The sequence below is a fragment of the Mustela erminea genome, chromosome 7 (assembly GCF_009829155.1).
Source record: "Mustela erminea isolate mMusErm1 chromosome 7, mMusErm1.Pri, whole genome shotgun sequence".
Lineage (NCBI taxonomy): Eukaryota > Metazoa > Chordata > Mammalia > Carnivora > Mustelidae > Mustela > Mustela erminea.
Window position 1 is genome coordinate 7,000,505 of NC_045620.1, and position 24,628 is coordinate 7,025,132.

Sequence of the window (24,628 nt, forward strand, 5' to 3'; positions counted from 1 at the left end):
CTTCTTCTTTTAAATGTTTAGCTTTTTTTATGCTAGGATTTTCTCACCTATAAAGTAGGGATGCTAATAGAACCAAAGTCACAGAGTATAAGTGAAAATTAAAGAAGAATGCATAAAAGTCTGTGTACAATGGATGGCATATAGAAAATAGCAAATAAGTAGTAGCGATAATTAATAAAACACGCATAGAAGTATTTGTCATTACTGTCACCGTCACAGTAGAAATAATAACGGTTGCTATTTATTGAACACTCATTAATCCAGCGAAATTCCGTGAGAAAGCTAATGTGCAGTGGTGATCATGGTGTTTGTGACTGAAGGAGCTGCAACTGTGGTAGTAGTCACAGAACTAAGAGAGCCAAACAGAAATCTGTTCAGTGATATTAGAAAGAGTATTAACAGGGGACCCTGGGTGGTGCAGTCAGTTGAATGTTGGATGCTGAGGTCATGGTCTCAGGGTCATGAGCGTGACCCCATGTCAGGCTCCACGCTGGTCAGGAAGACTCCTTGGGATCCTCTTTCACTCTCCCTCTGCCCCTCCCCTCACTTATACTCCTTCACCCTTTCTCTAAAGAAGGAAAGGAAGCAAGCAAGCAAGCAAGAAACAAACAAACAAGCAAACAAAGAATTAGTATTAATAGTCAGAAAAAGCAGACAGCTCATTCCTTGAATTTTTCATGTACTCCCCTCACCACTGTGAAGAGTCCATATGGCACTGCTGGGTACATTGCATGTTAATAAATACTTGTTCAATTGGTTGTTTGTCCCTAGAAACCCAACGGAGCCTAGTGCTCTTCTATCCTATTTATTTATATCCAGGAAGGATTTATAGTGTGTGGCTCTTTTTATATGCCCACTGATAAGCCATCCTGCTACCCCATTGAAATCTTCACCTAGGAAACAACTCTCAGGTCTCGAAAATGGAGAGGTGAAGTTTCTCTTCACTTCTACAGCAGGGGAATGGTATCCTGTTGGGGGAAATAAGAATGCCAACAACTGAATTTTTTTTTTTTTTTTAAATAGCTGAGTACAGCAAACTGTGTCGTTTAATGCCAGGAACTGTCAGGGAGAGGCACCAGTGAAATCTTTCACACATTCTGTCCACACAGCAAGATCACTTGCTTGGCTGTCTCCTCGCCCCAGCTGTGAGATCCCTCATTTCTACCCCGCTGAGGCTACGGCCAGATGGTAGGGGCAACTTGCCTCACCTCCATGACCTTCCTGGCACAGAAGAAGTCACCAGCCGTGTCCTACCCTTCTTGATGCCTCATGGCAGAGTTTCTGACCTTGACTTGGTGATCACAGGGTTCGAGGCAAGACATGACTCTTTTAATGTAGGTCTCCTTGGGGAGTCACCTCTAGATTTATGGATGCCCTCCCTACCTTATCCGAACCAGAAATCATGGAAAAAAAAAAAAAAAAAAAAAAAAAGCAGACATCTAAAATGCTTTCCAAAACCAGTGAAGAAAGGATTTGTGTTTTAGTTTTGTAAAAACTCTAGTGCCATAGTCAAGTTTATTTTTATTAGTTGACCTTGGAGGCTATTCGTGGTAAGGAAACCACTGAAAGCATGTATTTGTAAATCTGATTATTCATATCAACAGAGTATGTTCTCACTTAGACTCTCTCCATTTCTTCTAAAGCTTCACTCTCTCCAAGCTAAAATACTCACGTTTTATTTTCACATCTGTTTTTGCTCTTTATTTACAACCCTCTTATACCCCAACTGCCAAACAAGAATACTGAGAACAATTATCACCCCCAATTTATGTCCCACGTCCAATCAATTCACTCAATTTCCATTTCTCCCCATTCCAAACCATTGTAACTACTCATGATTTTTAGTCCATTCTCTACATCGCATTTAAGACTGTAAATCTGAAACCTTTACAGAAAGCAGATTTGATCTTCATCCTCCAGCTAAAAACTCTGAGAAATGTTCTCCCATTGCCCTTAGGCTAAGAGTCTAAACTCCTTGATAGAGTTAACAAGATTCTCAGTGATCTGACTAATATCTGCCTCTCCAGCACCATCCCTGTTTTCTTTGCATGCTGTGTTCTAAATAAACTGGATGGATTATTTTTAGTTCTTAGGAAGAAAGATATCATTACAGTAGTCAACACATTTAGTGTAGCCAGCCTCCAAGATGACCCCCAAAGATCCTTGCCTCCTGTATATCATCCTATCACACCGAATTAGGTTTGGTCTGTCTGGCCAGGAGAGTGTGGTGGAAGCAATGGTATGATTCTGAATGGTGTGACTTCTGTCATAAATGCCATTGTCACTTCTTCCTTGCATCCTTTCATTCTCAAAGAAACCAGCTGCCATTATGGGAGGACATTTAAGCAGCTCTGTGGAGAGAGCCACAAAATGACACCCTGATGACTCTTGACAATAGCCTACACCAGCTGGACAGCCCTGTGTGTGAAGGCGCCATATTGGAAGCAGATCCTAGAGACCTGAGGACTGCTTCAGAAAACCGCAGCCCCAGCTGGCATCTTGACTGCAACCTTATGAGAGATCTTGAGCCAAAACCAACCACCTGAACACCTCTGAGACTACTGACTTCGAGGCACTGACATTAAAAGAAAGATACTGCTGTTTCAAGACACTGAGTTTTGAGATGATTTGTTAAGTAGCAGTAGTTACTAGCTCTATGTATAGAACACTTGCATGAAATACACTATGCTAAATATTCTACATATTTAATTCTTGCAACTCTCCAAAGTGGATACTATTATTGTTCCGATTTTATAGATGAAGATTTTGAGGCCCCCAAATTTGTGATTTTCTAATGCTAGAAAGTTATTAAATGTTAGAGCTAAAATTTGAAACCATAGTTATATAGATCTTATGAAATCTGCCTTTATCATCTTTCATGATACAGACTTGGGTCTTTCAACTATAATTATGCAGACCCATCTTCATGATAGGAACTGCCCATCACGTTTATACTCTTGCTGCTCAGGAAGAATGTGTCTTATCTGTCCCCTTTGCCCTGAGTAGCTTGGCAGGGGTTGCAAGCAATTCCATCATTCCAGCAGATGACCAGTACATTTCTGCCCAGCCCTAGCACACTGTGGAAGTAGGGTTTGAACTCCAATGGATTGCTTATTTGCATCCCATCCAAGCACCCCACTCACCCCTGTCAACTAAACACCACCACTGAAACTGCAACTTGAGACATTAACAAGCTGACTGACCCCAATTAAGGTCAATGCCAAAAGGAGTGGGGGGGGGGGGAGGAAGAAAAAGAAGAAGAAACACTCCCTGTGTCATCTGGCAGAGTCAGTAATAGCTTGTCCTATTAACAATCCTTCCAGATAATTCCTAATTAACAAAATCACCTGGTATAATGATCCAATATGCTCCAGAACTTTGAAAAAGACTTAAAGAATCATTATAAGACCATTATCAACCTTGGAACAAGGTCACCTATGGTGGAGATCCAATCTCCACAGCAATGTGAATAAACTCACTTGCCTGGATAGCCAATAGCAATGAATGAATGGAGTAAATGCTCAAGAAATCTGCAGATACTTAGGAAGCCTCATCTTGGTGCTACTATTACCAATATCTGAATTTTTTTGGTTGAAAGTTTTTTTTTTCTTTCCTTGAAAGTTTCAACAGAAATTTTAAAATTGAAATTCATTTTTCAAAACCCCACATTTTACACTTCGATAGACATTATTTTCAGCTTCCAAGCCACTGAAAGTACTTTTTAGAATAATCTACTATCAGGAAGAAAAACAGGAATTCATTTTTATATTAAATAGCCTCAGATTTAGACACAATAACATAGCTGCTTTCATACACTAAACCTGATCTGTAGTGCTATCAGACCATTTCAGAGAGTTTAAAGAGCCTAACAGGTGCCTGGCATCATTTATCTCCCTTCCACGTCTACTGTCATGACATGCTAAATAAATCTCATGTATCCATTCACTCATCAAAGATTTTACTCATTTAACAAATTGAATTAGATTCCAATTTTCAATCAGTCCTTGGGTTCTAAGGGAAACAAAAATCAACAGCAACGAAAGGAAACAAATCAATACTTTGGGATGCAAGCCCTGTGGGGCAAAATAAGGCAGAGTCAGTGATGATGAGAGAATTGGGGAAAAAAGCCATTGTGCAGGAGCTGGTCACGGAAGGGTCTCTGGACGAGGCAGCGTTCAAACGAAGACCTAAGCAAAGCACCTCAATGCCGCAGGGCTTAGGAGGGAAGTATGCCAGGGAGACGTAAAAACTAGAAATTCACTCAAGAGAATGACACGGACATATCTAAGAAATCACAGGAGGAGCAATGTAAGGGGAAAAGGGTCTGAGGGTTTGGAAAGGGGTCACCACCCGTGCATTTTTACCCTGCCTTGCTGCATGTGAATAGTGACCTGACCCGGTTAATGCCTGGCCCAATTTCATTACCTGTTGCATGGAGTGTCAGTTAAAGTCTGTTGAACACCGACCAGGTACCGGCCATCTTCACGTGCTGCCTGGTTGCATCAGTGTCTTTACCCACATTTTGCAGATGAAAAAATTGGGGCTCGAAGAATTTATATAACATGGCCAAGGCTATACAGCTAGTAAGTGGTCGAGCCAAAATTCAAATCCCGGGCTCTCTGATAGTCAAGTCTGTGATATATAAGGAGAAAAATGCAGAAGAAACTACAGAACATTAACAAATTCTGCAGTCCTGCCTTAGGTTGCCTACCAAGACTTTACAACTCTAAGACTCTGATCCAAAGGAAAAGATGTGGAGGTCTTGCCTCAAAAGTTTAAACCTAAGCAGACTTCGTTGAGAAGACTTCTGTGGGTTACTAGACATGGAGGACAAAAGGAAATGACTTTCCAAATAATAAAGATCCTAGGAAATTCTCTAATTTATATACAGACCCATACCCACCTTCTCTCTCTCTCTCTTTCTCACACACGCACACACACACATACATATATACACACACCTGGGACAAGGTGAGCAAGAGAGACACACTCAACAGAGACTAGAGAAAATGGCAGCCATAAGTGTGGTAGAACACACCCTTCCATGATGAGCCTGCAGGCATCAACAGAGAAAGAGCATTGTGGCAATCTCTAGCCACTCCTCAAAATCCCACATAAAGACCAACATCACTGTCTGTGATGAACAGTGAGTTTTGAACCAAGAACTTATTAAGCAGATGGGAAGGAAGCAGCATATGCACTCAAAGGACACACCAAACCTGGGCAGCCCTAAATGATGAAACTCAGCACAGGGCCAAGCATCCCAACTGAACTTACTCCAAGAGTAGCCAGAGGTGGGCCAGGAAGCCTTCATAGCTGCAGGAACAGCATGGCATTTCTTTGTGCAGCTTTCCTTTTACTTAATTTTTCTAAGTGATTTAGAATAGCGACTCTTGTTCTTTTTCCTTTTTTCATTTTTAAAGGAATTTAAGAAGTATTATTATATTAAACAAAAATGCAAAAAAATTCCCCATGGATTTTCAAAGCAAATCACAGGCTTCACAGAGATCCTTTGTCCTATGTCCTAGAATCCCCAGTTAATGTCTATTATTCATATACAATCCTGCTTTCATTCATATACACATTACTTAAGTCAACTAACATTGGTCAAAATATATGCCCGGTCCAGTGCTAAGATTATAGTATGCACCAGTATGGCGATGGTTTTCAAACTTTCACATGGAATCACCTAGGTCTTGTTAAGACACAGGCTGCTGGGTCCCACCACCACCATTTCTGATTTATTAAGTCTGTGATAGGACCTGAGAATTTGCATTTCTAGCAAGTTCCCAGGGAATGCTGCTGCTACTGGTGTAGGAATCACACTTTGACAACCATTACTGTAGGGAAAAATGTAAGAGCAGCGGATTTCTAGGTAATTAACGCATGGTTATGTCATTGTATAAACATAAAAACTAAATCACAGAGCATCAATAACTTACCTACAATGCACAGCCAGTCAGTGACCAAGAATTATTACTCCAATCCAATGCATCTTATTTGCTCTAAGATTCTCAGAGCATCAAACTGACATTAGATGACCTACAGTAACAGGAATTATATACCACAATCTTCTCCCTGTGGGAGCAAATTAGTTGCTGAACTGCCCTCCTTCTAGAAAACTTTTTAAGCAACCTTTGGTTCAATAGAACATGCTACCTCGAAGGGCAAGCATTTCCTGACCCTTTATTCTGGTACCTCAGTGTAATAACTGACAACACCAGAAGCAGAATCCAAAGACACACTTGTCAGAATTGAGCAGTTCATGACTCAAATGAAGAATGAAAGTGCAACTCTTGGAAGACAAATATAAAACCCAGAGCTATTGTGTTGACTGAGCGGGACGTGAGACTGAATTTCAGAAGATGTGGGAATTTCACAAGCAAGGAACACGTCTCTGTCAGTTCTTATCGCCAAGTATCAGCTCACGAACATCATCAGTTTAATAGTGGCTCTTGGTCTGCGAATAATTAACGCCACTGCAAAAACAGTTTCAGAAAGTAGACAGCTGACAGAAAGTTAAACTGGGCAGTTACACCTAATAATTAGTGTGGGGAAATGGAAGCTTACTTTTTCTCTGACACTCTGAGAAACAAAGCATCAATTCCACTGAAGAAGAATCGATATGACTGAAATGCCGTAAAGAGAAATATTTTACCTAGGAGAGACAATGACTGTAGAAGCCATCTGGGGGCGCCTGGGTGGCTCAGTCGGTGAAGTGTCCAACTCTTGGTTTTGGCTCAGGTCATGATCTCAGGGTCATGGGATCGAGCCCCGTGTCTGGGTCAAGTTCAGCCGGAGTCTGCCTGAGAGTCTCTCTCTCCCTAGCCATATCCCCCTCCCCCACTCGCACTCAGTCAAGCGTGCTCTCTCTCTCTCCAGTAAAATAAATAATATCTTTAAAAGCATATCTGAATTAGGAATTCTGCTGCTGTGTGAAAAAATTACCACACATTCCGTGGCTTGAAATAATATCCACTTACTACCTCACAGCTCTGTAGACCGGAAGTCCAAGTCCTCTGTAGGCCTTGACAGGTCTCACGAGGCCAAAATGAGGGGATCAGCAGAGCTGTGTTCTTTTCTGGAGGTTCTAGGGAAGAATGAGCTTCCGAGATCATTCATGTTGTTGGCAGAATCCAGTTTCTCTTGGTTGTAGGACTGAGGGCCCCATTTTCTTCCTGGTTATTGGCCGAGGACTGTTCTCCACAGTCGGGTGTCACTCTTGGGGCCTTTCCCCTGGGTTCCTACATCTCAGTAGTGGGGAGCCTCCCTCCCATGTCAGTTCCCTCTCATGTGATGAATCTCTCTGGTTTTTTTCTTCTGCTGCCAGTTGAAGATACTCTAGTTTTATAGGGTTTATGTAATTACCCTGACCCTGCATCGTCATCTCCCTATCTTAACCTCAACTGAGTATTTAATTTGTGAAATCCCTTTTGTCATGGAACATAAAGGAATCAGAGCAATAACACCAGGGAGCAAAGATCACTGGGGCTATCTAAAGTTCTGTCTGCCTCAGTATCTGACATTTTTAAGCACAAAAGTGAGCACACATCCATCCACACACATGTACATTCATGTTTCCAGAGTTACAAAGAACAACAAATATAAAAATAGGAAAAACTCTATAACCTCAGTGAGTACCACAGAAGGGTCAGTTCATGCCTGGATTGAGAAACAGTGACCCAGCATGACTCAGAGAAGCAAGTCATGAGAACGGAGATCCTACTAAATACCCCCTAACTCTAGAGGTAAAACCTGGAGAGATAGCAGTCATAGTCATGGTGCTTCCATGGTCATCTCCACATCTCTAGAGGTGCCGGCTAAATCAGGGGAGGTCAGCTACATAGAGCAGGAGGGTTATGACTGTGCTGACTCTCGGTGTGCACTGATGGAGAAAATCCAATTAAACAGCAGAAAGGCAACTCAGCTATGACTGTGTTCCCATGAGGTTACCAGGCCCCAGCAAACAGCTGTTCAATGAACACATATTTACCCCAGGCCAAATATGGTTCTAGGCACCAGGAATATAATCAAGAACGAGACAGGTGAGGTCCCTCTTTTCATAAAGATTCGAATCTAAAGGATAAGAATAACAACGAACAAAAATTGGGTGACCAACCTGATAGCGATCATGGTAAGTACTATGGAGAAATTATAAAATGGAGATCAGTTGACAGTGATGGACACAAGCATGGCCAAAGGAAGACATTTACATTGAGAAATGTACTTTGAAACAAGGCAAGCAGGACCATCTGAAAAAAAAGGGGGGGGTGGATCTTTTAGGAAGCGGGCACTTCTTGAGTAAGGAAGCAAGGACAAGGCTGGTAGGAAAGAAAGGAGAAAGGCTACTTACTCTAGCCTAAGAAAGCGATTAGGAAGTGGTAAGGCTACTGAGATGATTAAGAGCCACACCACACAGTGTCTCATAAACAATGGTTAAAAAATTGTATTTTATGCCAATTACATTGGGAAGCCACCAGGAGATTTACAGGTAAAATAACCTGTACATCATTCTACCTATTTTGTGACTAGAGGCAGGGAGCCAGGAAGGAGCCTATTGCGATAGTCTAGGCAAAAGATGATGTTGGCTTAGACCAGTGTGACAGATGGAGAGAAGTGGTTAGATTCAGTTGTGTTTTGCAAATAGGGTCAGGAGGACAGCCTCTAACATTAAATATGAAAAGACACTTTTCTGAATTGTTGTGAAAGCTTCCAATACGGCTGTTGGCTGTGCCCTCACCCTTGCTCCTACAACTTTCCCAGGCTGTTGGAAATTCTAAACAGGCAAAAATACAATAAATAAAAACTTTCTTATTTTCCTTAAAAAAAAAAAAAGCCAAAAATAAAAGACGATAAAATCCACATAATTGCTGAATCTTCATCTCAACTGCCAATGCCGGAAATGCGTCACCCTCAGCCAGGCAAAAATGAAGGAAGAAGAGATCATAATGCGACTCTTGCAGATAAATCTTCAGAGCAGCATGATTTATATTCCCAGTGTGGAAACAGTCCAGCTCTCCACTGGTAAATGCATGAACCAACATGGCAACTCCATGCAACAGAATGCCATCGAGAAACAGAAGGGAACACTCTGCTAGGATCTGCTGCAACACAGATGAGTCTCAAAAACAAGTAAAAGAAACCAGAAGCAAAAAACGATGTATTTGGGGTGCCTGGGTGGCTCAGTGGGTTAAGCCGCTGCCTTCGGCTCAGGTCATGATCTCAGGGTCCTGGGATCGAGTCCCGCATCGGGCTCTCTGCTCAGCAGGGAGCCTGCTTCCTTCTCTCTCTCTCTCTGCCTGCCTCTCAGTGTACTTGTAATTTCTCTCTGTCAAATAAATAAATAAAATCTTTAAAAAAAAAAAACAAAAAACGATGTATTTGATCATTTCATGTATGTGACATGGCCAAAAAAGGCAAAGCCACAGGGACAGTAGGCATTCGTGGCTGACTAAGGCCGGAGTTTGGCATGGATCAGGGGACCGACGGCAAGTGAGTCTGAGGACCTTCCCAAGGTGATGGAAATCTAAATTTCAGTCGTGGTGACATCTGCACCAGCTTGTGAAGTTACAGCACACTACTGAATGACACCCATAAAAAAGCAGTAGGTAAATGAAAATGTGCTGGTAGCTCAAAAGAAAGTTCAAAGGGCCCAATAGGAGTTACTTTATAAGTAGAAAAAATTTTAGATATTTAGATAATGATTAATTCATATTTCAAACAAGTTGCAAGAAGACCCTATACTGATGAAACTAAAAACAGAACTGACTTTTTTTTTTTTTCCTTGCCTTGGAATGCTTCCATGTAAACAGGAATGAGAAAACATTCCCTAAAAGAAAAAAAAAAAAATGCAGTCCCCTCACCCCCAAAAAGCAAGGGTCCTTCTCTCTATGAAGGGATATAAAGACTACAGTATATCTATACAATGCATTACTATTCAGCAATGAAGACACACAAGATATGCATTAATTTTAAATGCATACTGGTACGTCTAAGAAACCAGTCATCCAAGGCTATGCAACTGTGTAAATCCATTTATGTGATGTTCTGCAAAAGGTAAACTAGGTGACGATAAACAGGTTACATGGGATCAAAACAGGAGATTGGTGGTGGGTATTGTGGAGGGCACATATTGCATGGAGCACTGGGTGTGGAACACTAAAAAAAATTAAATTAAATTAAATTTTAAAGAAAGTAAAAAAAAAAAAAAAAACACCACCACCACCAACAGGAGATTAAAATCTAGAAGTCATTCAATTCCATAATAGAGGGAGAGCGCTCAGAAGATGCCCATAATACAGAGAGGAAGAACAAAGTTACTGAAATGAGCAAAGGGAGGATTTTAAAGCTTAGAAGCAAGATTTTCAAAAACATGTCATATGAATTTAAGACGGAGAAGGCGGACGCACAAAACAAAAAGCAAAGATTTAAGAATGACACTACATGAACTAAAGTCTAGAACAGAGATCAGAGGAATGGTTCATCTGAGCTGCACCTATTTTAAAGATAAGGCGATTTCACGTAATACGTCTTTTCAACTTGTCTCAAAATTCGGAGAATCTGGCAAACCTGAGGAGGTCTGTAACCTGTGTTTTATATTACTTAGAAGATGCTAGACGAAAGAAGCAAAGGAAAAATACACGGCAAGAAGGAAACAAAGTTATCGGGAGTGTTGCCTTGGTTTTAAGGTAAAGAAATTATTTAAAATGCTGAACATAAAGTCTTATGATAAATGCAATGATAAATCTCTTATTTTATTTCATTGAGGTTCATCAATAAAGATCTGCATCATTGCATAATGCATTTGAAGTCAGGTGTGTGTGAGTGTGTATTTCTGTGTAAATGCATGTCCATATGTGCTCACTGATGTGGCAGATACAGTACAATGCTACGTCTAGTTTAAAGATAACCACGAGATGGCTAGTCTCCATGTAGGTTACAGAGTGAAGAGTAATGCAGGTTCTAAAGCAGTAGTTAAATCATAAGCCTGGCTCTACCATCATCACCATCATCATGGCTGAAGAAAGGGCAATAGAAGGACATCTACTTTACAGTTAACTATATATTTGAGATGAGATACAGATGGTATTTGTTTTTCTCTGTTTCAAATTTAATCCAAAACTATTTAATATATTTATAGTCAGGAAAAGCTAGTAGTAGTAGTTGACAGTTGAGCTTAGAATGTTTCCTCCTGCCAGGACAATAGGAGACTCCCATCATGCTATTTCAAGTAGCATAGCTGCGAGAAAGAAAATCACCCTCCAGGCAAATGGGCGAGAGCCAGGGAGACCCAACTCGTATGTTTGGAACCTCTGACAGACTCTCTGGTCTGGTGGTGTGCTCTCTACCACGGCAAATGGGGATCTGAGAAAGCCATCCCTTCACGGGGAGGGACATTTGGTGTTCACTCTGGCTTCACGTGGCTCCAGAAATTTCCACTTCTACTACTTGTGAAGGAACTTCGTGACTTCCATCTATGATTCTTGGTGTTCTATCACAGTCCCCTTACTCCGGTCATGTACCTCCCACTGCACCAAGTGTAGGAGTCTATCTTTTGGGGGTTTCGGAAGATCCAGAGACTCCCCTATAATCCTCTCCATCTGCAAGGTCCTGCCAAACTTCATTTTCCCTGCATTCTCTGCTCTTCCAATATATTGGTTCTTTCCTTCAGAAAATCACTTTCTCCCCTGAATCTTTCTCAGCCTTGCTGACTCCCTCTCTTGTCTCCACTCAGCTCAGATGTCCTTTCTGAAAAATTCTCTCCCCAAGTACCCTGCTATTCTTTCTCCCACACCATTTTCCCCCACTTTCCCAAAGGAGGGCAAAGCCCCGTGTCTCTAGGTCACCATTGTATACACAGACCTAGTAAAGTGCCCAAAAAGAAATCATGCCCAATGATAAAGTCCCTGCTGGTAGAGCCCCATTAGGAAAGAGCACTATTTTGATGGGGGGATTGAAACAAACGGGACCACAGAGAGAACCCCACTTGCATTGTGGTGCCTTAACAAATTCAGTTTAAAAACTACCTTTGAGGGATGCCTGGGTGGCTCAGTCAGTTAAGCGTCTGCCTTCGACTCAGGTCATGATCCCAGGGTCCCACATTGGGCTCCTTACTCAGCGGGGAGCCTACTTCTCTCTCTGTCTCTGCCTGCTTGTGCACTCTCTCTCTCAGACAAATAAGTAACTAAAATCCTTAAAAAATATTAATAAAACAATAAAACAAATAAAACTACCTTTGAAGGAAGCTGCATTTGTCAAGCACATATTATTGTCTAAAACTGGCCACATAGATAAACTCCCAGACCTCTCTAAGAAATAAATATAAATTCACACAAGTCATTTTTACCATAATGACCTGGCATCTTTCAAATATGTTGAGAAAGAAAATTTTAAAATGCATTCAAAAGATGGCCTGTGAAATCCTGTCAAGTAAGGATATCACTCAAGTATTACGTGGTTTCTCTTGCAACTGCTCAGCTTTGCTGTTGCAACAAGAAGCAGCTGTAGACTGCTACCCTATAGTAAACCTTATTCATGGATTCTGAAATTCAAATATGAAATACTTTTCATAATATTTTTTTTTAATTTTTAATCTTTGAAAATAGAAAAAATATTCTTAGCTTATAAACTGTCTAAAACCAGGTGGTAATCCGGATTTAAGCCATAGCTCATAGTTTAAGAGCTCATCTATTTACTTTTTCTAATTTCGTTTAATATGGTGTGACTCGGGCTTAGTTAAACATTCATTCAGTCCCTATTAACTTTGGGTAGCAACACACCACTCCTGTGGCTGATCTGAAAATAAACTACTGTCAAAGGCTTGTCCACTGAATTTTCCACAGGCTTTCAACTGAAATGTCCTTCTCAGTATCAAACCACATTTCGATTTCATCCTGAAGAAATACTGCTCTGTCAGAGAACAGAGTTCCTAAATTTTCCAAGCAGTACCTAAGGGGCAGCTTTTAAACTAACATTAATGTCAATGAGAACTGCCCAGAACAATCTGTGTTCTCAGGTGAAACACTGTTGGCAGCAGGTTGATTGAAACAACTCAAGGTATAAAAAAGATACAGTCTTTATAGAAGACTTCCATGAAATTTTAAGATCATTTTGAAAAACCTGGTGATTTTTCAAACTTTCCACTTGGATCCCTATTTTTGATGAGGTAATTAAAATAAAATGGTATGTGGTGATAGTATCTAGCAATGCAAAAAAAAAAAAAAAAGATCATCTGACATTTTTGAGATTGCTTTTAAATGCTCAGTTTCACATATAGCTGTACTTAAAATACTGCAGGCAATGTCCAATAATTAAAATTTAGCCATATATACAATTGTGACCCTAATTTACTAAAATGCACATTCAAATTTACACGGTAAAATATGGTAGAGAGACAGCCACAGATCTCAGAGAAAACACCTTTATGGCCAGTGAAGACAGTTATAATTCAGGGCATTTAATTAAGTTCCAAGCCCCTAATCGACAGTTATTCATGGCAATGAAAATGCTTTATACACCATGAACATTTTAAAAGTGAGTAACATTTTCTCCCCAAAGTTTTGTCCAAAAGAAGCTAGTGATTGCTAAGACTGCAATCACCTTTTTCCCATTCAGTAAAAGATCATGAACATCTCTTCGTATACAAGAGCCCTGGGAATAAAGAATTTCAATATAAATTCCCAGTCTTGCTTCCATAATTTTTCTGAAGTAATTTGGTAGACAAACACTAAGTTCTTTTTTTTTTTTTTTAAAGATTTTTTAATTTATTTGTCAGAGAGAGAGAGAGCGTGAACACAGGCAGACAGAATGGCAGGCAGAGGCAGAGGGAGAAGCAGACTCCCTGTCGAGCAAGGAGCCCGATGTGGGACTCGATCCCAGGACGCTGGGATCATGACCTGAGCCGAAGGCAGCTGCCCAACCAACTGAGCCACCCAGGTGTCCCCAAACACTAAGTTCTAAAGTGATTAAGGAATCCAGTATTTTTTCTAATTATATTTAGTATGCATTAGGCAACAAGTATGATGTTTTCTATTTTAATCATTCATAAATGATCTGAGTGTGCATACCCCAGGACTACATTTTTTATTTTTTTGCCATACTAAAGTATTCTTTATTTTGTTGTAATCTCCCCCATATTTGGGGGGTTTATTAAAGGCTCTGGACTCAACATACATTTCCTTTCTCAATGGATAATATGTATGTTTCAAATTCAATGATTTTTTTTTTGTATTGCTCACTTTTTAATTTTTATTTATTTATTTCCTATTTATTTATTTATTTATTTATTTATTTTTATTTCTTTCTCAGTGAAGATGAGTTGATGGGAAGGATCCTGTTACTTAAAGACAGGCACAGCCCCAACCCCCCAAAGAGACTCCAGTGTAAGTATTAACTTTGAGCTTTGTTAGTCTTTTTTTCTCCATCATATGCACATCAAGTTTTTAAAGAAGTCATTCTAATACTGTAAAATTTGTTTTCCTGTGAAAAAATGATGACTTGAAGTGACATGTTAAATTATACTGAAAATTTTAAAAATGGCTAACTGGTGAAATGGTGACATTTTATGGACGAACATGATGTTTGATGCACAGAAAATCTGGGGACAAACTTAAGAAACCATAATCACTTCAGTATCTGCAGACTTGTGAGGAGAGGCATGACCATGGACAGGGTTATTGGTGAATGTCAGTGATCTGCTGCTCAGTGGAGAACACCATGATGGACACATGGACGTTTGGATTCAAACTCTTGTATATGGTAGATGATTTTGATGATGATGGTAATGATAATAATAGTAATAATGATAATGGTGATACAGTGGCTACATCAACAGTGCTATACACTGTCAGGTTACTCAAAGTTACATTGAAAATAATAACTTTCTATCAGACAATAGGGCAGAAAACAAGGCTTAGATGTTCTCTACACACATCCTGCCCCCATCATACAGAAGTTTTGCTGCTATTTTTTGTAAATAAGTCAAATGTCCACATATTTTTAGGTATGTATATATATATATATATATATATATATATACAGATATATATATATTCTTAAATATATACATATCCCACATATATTCTTAATATATATTATATATTATTAAATGTATATATTCTTAAGAATATATACTGTATATTTATATAGTATATAAATATTTATAAAATATACACCAAACTATGACAAAAAGAGGGGTCTAAGGGTACAAGTCTAGTTTAATATTCAAAAATTAATTAATGCAATTCATCCTCCTAATGGGTTGAAGAAGAAAAACCACATGATTATATCAATCAATAGAGAGATATAATATGACAAAATTTAGCATCCATTTCTCATAAAAGCTCACAAAATAATACAAAAAGATGGCACCTTCTTCAACTTGGTAACAAGAGTCCTAAAACCCACAGATAACATACTTAATGGTGAAAAATTCAAAGCATCCCCCCTAAGATCCCAGGCAAGGATGTCCACTCTTACCACTACCATTCAACACAGTTCTGGAAGTTCTAGCCATCACAATGATGGAAGAAGGTAAAATTAAATGTATACTGATCAGAAAGGAAGAGGCAGAACTCTCCCTAAATGCAGATGAAAGATGTCTATACAGTAAATCCCAGGAATCTACAAACAAACAAACAAACAAAAACCCTTATAATTAATAAGTGAGTTCAACAAAGTTAAAGATACAAGCATAAAACAAATTTCTATATATTGGGGATGAACTCATGAACATCAAAAATAAAAATGCAATACCCATTAAAGTCACTCAAGACATACTGAGGTGTAAGTATAAAACCATACTGTATAAGTACAAAAACATGTTGAGGTATAAGCATAAAATCACTCAATACATACTGAGGTAGAAGTCTCACAAAATTCATTAAATTTTATTTTGAAAATGATAAAACTGACTAAAGAAATCCAAGAACATCTAAACAAGCAGAGATACACAGGTTGATAGACTGGAAGACTCAACAGAGTAATGATGTCCATTCTCCTCAAATTCATATGCGAATCTGAAACAAATTCTATCAAAATTCCAGCAAGAATTTTTAGTAAATAAGTAAAATATTAATCCAAACTTTTCTTGGAAAGGCAACAGTACAAGAATAGCTAAAGCAATTTTGAAAATGAAGAAAAAGTGGGAAGAATGAGTCTATCTAACTTCAAAATGTATTTGTAGCTACAGGTATCAAGACTGTATTGTCAGAGGGTAAACACATAGATCAATGGAACAGAATAGAGAATGTAAACATATGCTTAAATGGTATCTTGCAAAGGTACAAAAGCAATATAATAAAGGCAAGATTATGTTTTCAATGGTGCTAGGGCAATTGGGCATTCATCGACAAAAAGTGAGCCTCTCATGTATAATATAAAAATTGTTATTATTGTAAGACTGTCAAATGGTGCAACCACTCTGGAAAAAATGGCTTATCAGTTTCTTAAAAAAACAAAAAAACAAAAAACAAAAACCTTGCAATTAGTACATGACTCAGCACTTGTACTCCTGGACTTTTCTCCCAGGGAAATGGAAGTTTATGTCAATACAGATCTGTAGATCCATGTTTGTTTTTTTAATTTAATTTTATTTATTTGACAGAGAGAGAGAGAGAGAGAGACAGCAAGAGAGGGAGCACAGGGAGGGGGAGTGGGAGAGGGAGAAGCAGGCTTCCCACTGAGTGGGGATTTGGATGCAGGACTTGATCCCCAGACCCTGGGATCATGACCTGTGCCAAAGGCAGACGCTTAATGTCTAAGCCACTCGGGTGCCCCTGGATCCATGTTTTATAGATGATTTATTTGTAAGAACCCAAAACTTGAAGGCACCCAGATGACCTTCAAAGGTGAATGATCAAACAAATCTGAGAAACAGCCATATTAGGGAATACCACTCCACAACAAAAAGGAACGAATACTGACATATGCAACAACATTGATGAATCGTCAGAGAATCATGCTGAATGTAAGCCAGTCTCAAATGATTACATACTATATAATTTTATTTATATAATATTCTTGAAATAACTTAATTATAGAAATGGAAAACATGCATTATTGGTTGTCAGAGGTTCTGGATGGAGATATGGGTAGGAGGAAAAGGGGTGGAAGAGAAGAGAGCAACAGGAGGGACCGCCATGAGAAAGGGGACCCTCCTGCACTGTCCGTGGGAACGCCAGCTGGTGCAGCTGCTCTGGAAGACAGCATGGAGGTGCCTCAAAACGTTGAAAATAGAGCTACCCTACGACGCAGCAATTGTACTACTGGGCATTTACCCTAAAGATACAAACGTAGTGATCTGAAAGGGCACATGCCCCTAAATTTTTATAGCAGCAATGTCCACAATAGCCAAACAATGAAAATACCCTAGAGGTCCATCAACAGCTGAATGGATAAAGAAGATGTGGTAAATATATACAATGGAATACTATGCAGCCATCAAAAGAAATGAAACCTTGACATTTGTAACGATGTGGATGGAACTAGAGGGTATTATTCTAAGCAAAATAAGTCAATCAGAGAAAGACAATTAGCATATGATCTCTCTGATATGAGGAGTTTGAGAGGTGGGCGGCGGAGGGGGTTGGTGGGGGTAGGGAGGGAAAAAAATGAAAGGAGATGGTATCAGGAGGGAGACAAAGCATAAGAGACTTTTAATCTCATGAGAAAAACTGAGGGTTGCTGGAGGGTAAGGACAGGGTTGGGATAAGGTGGCTGGGTGATGGGCATTAGGGAGGGTATGGGCTATGGTGAGTGCTCTGAAATGTGTAAGCCTGATGATTCACAGACCTGTACCCCTGGAACAAATAACATATTATATGTTAATTAAAAAAAAAAAAAAAAAGAGGGACCGCCATAGTAATGGAAACATCTGGAGTCTTGATGGTGTACATGCCGACAAGCTGGTCCTGCTTCTGTGCTACAGTTTTGCCAGACCTTAACGTTGAGAGAAAGTGAGTAGAGAGTACATGGCAATCTCTCTGTGTTCCTCCTTACAACTGCATGGTAACAGCTAATTAGCTTAAATTCAAAATTTAATTTATAATAAACAAAAGACTCTTTAAAAATGTGCCTACGGCTAAATCGTTCACACATGTTCACATCTATTTTCTAGATCTTCTCCATGCCTCTCCAATTGAGGATTCAGATAAATATCCCACTTTGTAGGCTTGGGCACTGTAACTCAGGAGACCGCAGTGACTCACTCGTGGTCAACAAAAGCAAAACTAACACTCTACCTCATAACTCTGAATTTCCTACACTTTCCACTTTCCTTCCCCAGGGTGCCAACATGTAGCTCCTTCCACACATAAAAACAAATTTAACAAACATTCAAGATATGCCAACCACTTTGCTTTAGTGATTGTGTGACTCTTTTTTTTTAAGTGATCAAGAAGAAAAATATTCAAACAAAATTTTAATATGATAAATTAGACCTAAAATGAGGAACTAACTAGAGAAATAACTGTAAATTTGTTTTAATTTATTGGGTTTTCTATTTTCATTAATTTATTCTTCTTGTAGTTTTTCAAATCAACTATATATTTTCATTCAAAAAAGTTCTTAAATAGGGCGCCTGGGTGGCTCAGTGGGTTAAGCCGCTGCCTTCGGCTCAGGTCATGATCTCAGGGTCCTGGGATCGAGTCCCGCATCGGGCTCTCTGCTCGGCAGGGAGCCTGCTTCCTTCTCTCTCTCTCTCTCTGCCTGCCTCTCCATCTACTTGTGATTTCTCTCTGTCAAATAAATAAATAAAATCTTTAAAAAAAATAAAATAAAAAAAAAAAAAAAAAAAAAAAGTTCTTAAATTTACATTTAAATTTTCCTTTAAATATTTAAGGCGCCTGGGTGGCTCAGTGGGTTAAGCCCCTGCCTTCGGCTCAGGTCATGATCTCAGGGTCCTGGGATCGAGCCCCGCATCAGGCTCTCTGCTCAGCAGGGAGCCTGCTTCCCTCTCTCTCTCTCTCTCTGCCTGCCTCTCCGTCTACTTGTGATTTCTCTCTGTCAAATAAATAAATAAAATCTTAAAAAAAAAAAAGATTTAAGGAGAGAGAACATTTTTGGCTTAATGAGATAACATCAATTGAAAAAAAATAACCTGTATTATGTTTGTTGGAGTGCTTCCATTATAACCACTGGAAGCAATAAACAATTCTCAGAAAACACTGACGCATCTATCAACCAGAATACTACTAGACAAGAGAAATGTTATAAAATGCTAACTGAAAATACAGTTTCTAATACAGTTCATAAAAATGTATGTAACCTATGTTATGCATAGGTGAGAGAAATTGTCTACATATTCACAAAAGTACATATACACAAAGAGGAAAAGAAGGCTAGACAAATCTACATCAAATGTAACAAGAGTTGATTGAGAAAAGTTTTATGTATTGCTTTATATTATCGTATTTTTAAATTTTATTTTCTAAATAAATAAACATATATTATTATTATATGGTTGTGAAAGTAAATTTAAAATATTACCATGGAACATAGTATGTGAAAACCACAGAACCCAAAACAACATGAGTTCAAATTTCCATTAATCAGGGACCCACTGATATTTCATGATGAATTATCATCATATATTTTAGGCCTGAGAGAAAAACAATTAGAATTCCTCTTGAACTTGAGATAATATGGCTGAACAGATAGGACTGAAAGGGTTTTAAAATGACAGATATTGGGAGTGGGGCACACAGCTAGGGCTCCCCTGCATCTCATCAAAGGACTCAACTTTCCAGTTTCAGAGGGAGATATTTCTTTTTTGAAAAGTAAATCCATTTCAACAATATCATTAGCACAACAATGCTTTTGATGAGCAATTTTCAGCTGATGAATATACTAGGGTTTTACATTGATATTGCTTTCATTTTCTCCTAAAACTGCTAAACAGGAGAGCTGCAAAGTGTACCAATCAACCCCAACTACTGATAATCAGGATATATTTTGACATGATTGAAGCATCCTGGAGCTGTGGACCAGCAATTTGTTTCCGTGGGAAGTCTCCAGAATGAACTGTGAGCCCCTAATTGTTTCGAACCCACTTTCTTTTTTTATTACAATGCATGGAAGTATCTCCTGGTCCTCTTAGTTTGTCCCTCCCCTGTTCCACAAGTAAATATGAATATCATTCTCCCTCAAACTCAAAATCTCAGAAAAAAATGATGTATTCAGTAGACGTTTCCAACATGATACTACCATGGTCAGAAAAATACCACCATACAACTGAAATAGAAATCAAATGACAGTCTTGAATTTCCTTAACATTTCACTTCAGGGAAATCCCAGGGAAGACACACCATGGAACTCTTCCCAAGTCACTGTGCCTGGTCTACTCAGAGCTGTCAGATATTCTCATAATTAATTTTCTGTTATTGTTGCCATTCTTACCACTTTGTTCATTTGGACACAATTTTCCATTCTTGGTGTCCAACCCAAAGAAATTATGGACTCTAGAGCCAAGTGAGAGGATCTGGAACAAGGAAGATACATGGGAAAATGTAACCAGAGCAGAGAGCAGATATCTGGTGTTATCTCCAAACTGTGCCATAGAAATACCTTCCAACTGGACTTGCTACTTGAATGTTGATGATAATTTTTTTTTAAGAAGGAAAAAAATACTCTTAAAATCATGATATTTTAAAGCAAAAACCTGAATGCTTCTAGACCTGAAGCTAATTCAACACTGATATCTCTAGCCTTCAAGTTTCCCACTCATCCTCTAATGTCAACTCCTGTCTCTCCCTCTCAATCTCTTATTTCCCCGGGTCCTGGGAATTTTGTCACCATATGTTTTTGTGAATAAAGTTTTATTGTAACACAGCCAAACTCATCTCTTCATTACCACAGCAGAACTCAGTAGCAGAGAGACCATCGCCTATGAGACCATGAATATTTGCAAAATTGGCTAGCTCCTTTTCTACGTTCTAACCAAAATTTGTTTCTTGAAAATCTAGACTCATTTCTTCTGAAAATATTTGATTCCTATCTACTCCCCTCTGGCTTCCTGCATGACTAGTTCCTCTCATCCTTCAGGTGTGGCTTTAATATCTCCATCTTTCCTGAAATTAAGTCTTACCTGTTACTTGCCTAAAAGCACTTCTCATAATTTACAATTATCAGATTGCTTATGCTTTCCTCCCTTCTAGAATATGTTACCTGAATTTTTTTTCCAAAGCCCAGCAGCATACTTGGAATACAGACTTCTTACCAAATACATGTTGAATCAAGGCTAAGCACAGAGCAAACTCTCAATAAAGAGTTAGGAGTGGACTTCTAACCATGCTCACATAGGCTTTTCCAGCATAATAATAGCTCAGGTGGGGTTCTGGGGGCCTCCCTCAGTTGTAGTGATGGAGCAATTATGCAGAACTCAATGGTGACTCTTTCCTGACTCCTGTCAGGGAAGGCCTGGGACTTCTTCCTCTAACAAACTTAGCTCACCTTGGACTAAGGCTTTCATTTCCCTCAGAATGCCCAGTAGGAAGAAAGGAAGGAGCAGAGTCTAGCAGCCATGACTGGAACTTTCTGAGACTGACAGTGAGTACAACCTCTTTGTTGTCTTTCTTTTCAGGTGGGTTCTCCCCTTAGTCCTCACTCAGTGTCACACTTTGATGCTTTTCTGATGGTGGGCTACCTCTGTTCTGCTGACCTGAGCACAAATCTATCAACAAAGTCCTCTTGTGCCTTGGCCCTGATGAGCATGCAGACTACTAGCAGCAATGAAGCTAGCTTGTTTTGTGCACCGAAGGTGATGGTGACTGCTCTGACAATACCCTCTCCCAGCCCAGACCACCCAGGTGGTTTGACCTAAACCCAACTTGTGCCTGTGCAGGTGGACCATGGAGTGATCTCTGGAGTGGCCTGCAATCACATTTACCTCATTATAATCCTAAAATTTTCACCCAAGGAGGAGCCTCAGCTTCGTTCATGTAACTTACAATGTGTGTGTGGGCACATTTCCTTCAGACAACTGCACAGCCTTATGCCCACCTCTGCATACAATGACAAGGCTTCTCTATCTAAATATTCATCCTAACCCTACACAAAAGGAATCCATGCACTCTGTCTTGGGGAGTCACAGATTTGGAAGCCATTCCCCATGATCTTATTTGTTGCAAATAATAAGTGCCTTTGTGTAACAGCTCAAAAAATACAAAAACATAAACAAAAAGAGTTAGGAGTGGAAGATTTGGATTATAGTAGGTCTCAATGAATATGTAGTATAGGAAGAGAGGGCAGACAGAAAGAGAAAGCAAGAGAGAAGATGTGCTCCTAGATCAAACAGAGTAGCTACGGCTCTACAAAAGCACACATGAACTCTAGACGATATGGCATTAAGTCTGAAGTCCTGGATCCCTTCCCTGGCTCCAGCCTTCGGTGGGTAACTCTAGACAAGCCCCTGGAGTCCTTTCTGCTTCAGGATTCACTTCTGTGAAAAGAGAAACTTGACACAGATGATCGGAAGTCCCTATGATTCTCAGTATTTGAGGAGTCAACAGAAGTTCAAGATACTTTTACAGGCTAATTTTTAAGCGCATTAATTTATTTAATTAGTTTTTTAATTTACTATAAAATATTAAATATTTTTATATTTTATATTAAATATAAAATAAGTTTAATTAATTTTTAAGAACTGGTAGACGGTTCTTGTTTTTGACTGGCCTATTTACCTTGGAATAGAACCTTGATTTCTGGGTGGGATACCGTGCAGTTTCTATAGGTTAACCTTACCCCCTAGCTCTGGTTGTGAGTACATGGGCCACATCTAGTTAATCAGGAGGTTCCATCTCTCAAGTATATTACTCAGGTCTTTTATGAGTATGATACCCAAGACAGAACAATACGACTTAATTCTAGGGCTTCAGAGTAAACAATCAGGAAGCACTCACATTCCGCCAGGATTATAAGCTACAAGGTAATACATGTCTGCAGCTGCCAGGGAGCTCCATGTGCAGAGAGCTGGCCTGTGAAAGGAACAGCAGATAGAGAAGCAAGGCCAAGAGCAAGGAAGTGAGATCCGCTTTCTCTAAATCTTTAGATCCCCTGGATCCAGCCCCATCCGAAGCTTAAGTGACACTGGACTCTTAAATCCCATTTTTTGCTGAAATCACATGAATTCAATTTCTTTGACTGTCAACCAAGAGTCTTGGACAACACGTTCAGATCACCTCTGTTTTTCTGTGCAAATTTGTTTCGTAAAGGGTGCTTTGTCTACTTCAGGTTTTAATCTCTACTCGCAAGTTGTCTATTCACCCCCCAACCTTCCTTGACCCTTCCAGTCTCCGACATCTGATCATTGGCAAAAGGTTTCAGTCCATGGAAGACAGAAAACGGGACATGAGAATGAATACTTCCTTGTTCTAAAAATCTGAATATCAACTGTAATTATCTTGTGTAAATCATTAAAGATAGTTTGAGTTGCTAAAAAAAAAAAAAAAAAATGACCGATCCATCAGTGTCATATAAAAATCAGATGGCTCTGGCCCCGTTCAGCTTAACCGGAGATAAAAAGTAGCCCAGGATGTTTACCTTTCTAACTTTAAAGAGACCCAGTAGGGAGAAATCAGATCATACTGTGATTATTGAACATTTCAGGCACTCCAAGCCACAGGCTTGCTGGGCTCTGAATGTTCTGAGTTGGAAGCTCATCAGCACTTAACTAGTTGAAGTAGAGATTGACATACAATTAAAGTTAGAACTGCCTGGTCATGATATGGAGAAGCAGAGAGCCCACCAGACCTTCCTGTATGTAGTGTACATACTACCCATTCTCTCCATAGATTCCACCTCATCATTTCCTTACAATTCTCTGAGTTAAAGAATAATACTTCCATTACACAGCTATCAAAAATGAAACAAGGAGAGGCAAACAGCTTACAAATTACTTATCAGCAAAGACTAACAGCGGTCCTTAATCTTTTGTTGTTGTTGTTTGTTTAATATTTTAAAAAATCATCTGAAGCTTAAAAGTTAGATTAAGATTATTGAGAACCTGATAAAAACTATAAATCTTCTTCCTAGGCAATACATACATACATAATACATATATATATACATATATATATATGTATATATATATATAAAGTCTGAATACAAAATAAGAAGAAATGGATCTCTAGAGCCTATTAATTAAGTTCTTGGAATCCTTAGAGCAAGATTATGAACAACTGACCATAAAGATATGATCACGACTGGCTCCCCTTCCTGTAGCGTCTCCATCATGCAGTGATGGCCACTGTTTATTCACCTGAATATATTTTCTCACTGAGATAAGAAACTGCCTATTAACATTCAGCCAAATGCCAAGTTTATCCTCATTTGTAAAAAAGGCAACTTATATCCCATTCTTCCTCCTTTTAAAATGAAAATTGGACTGTTCCTGAGCCCAGTCATCTAGCCACAAATGATCTGTGTGCCTCCCAAAGATTTTAAGTCTCAAGTGCATAAGATGTTAAAGGAAACCAAAGATGGAAGGAAACAATGAGGAAGGGAGGAAGGGAAAGCAGGAAGTCTTCAGTGGTTGTTAATATTATCAGTATTTACATTTCTGACAGTATCATTAATTGTTGTTTTTTTTTTCTTTTGACAGTTTATCTTAAAATGATTTTTAAGGTTCCACTGA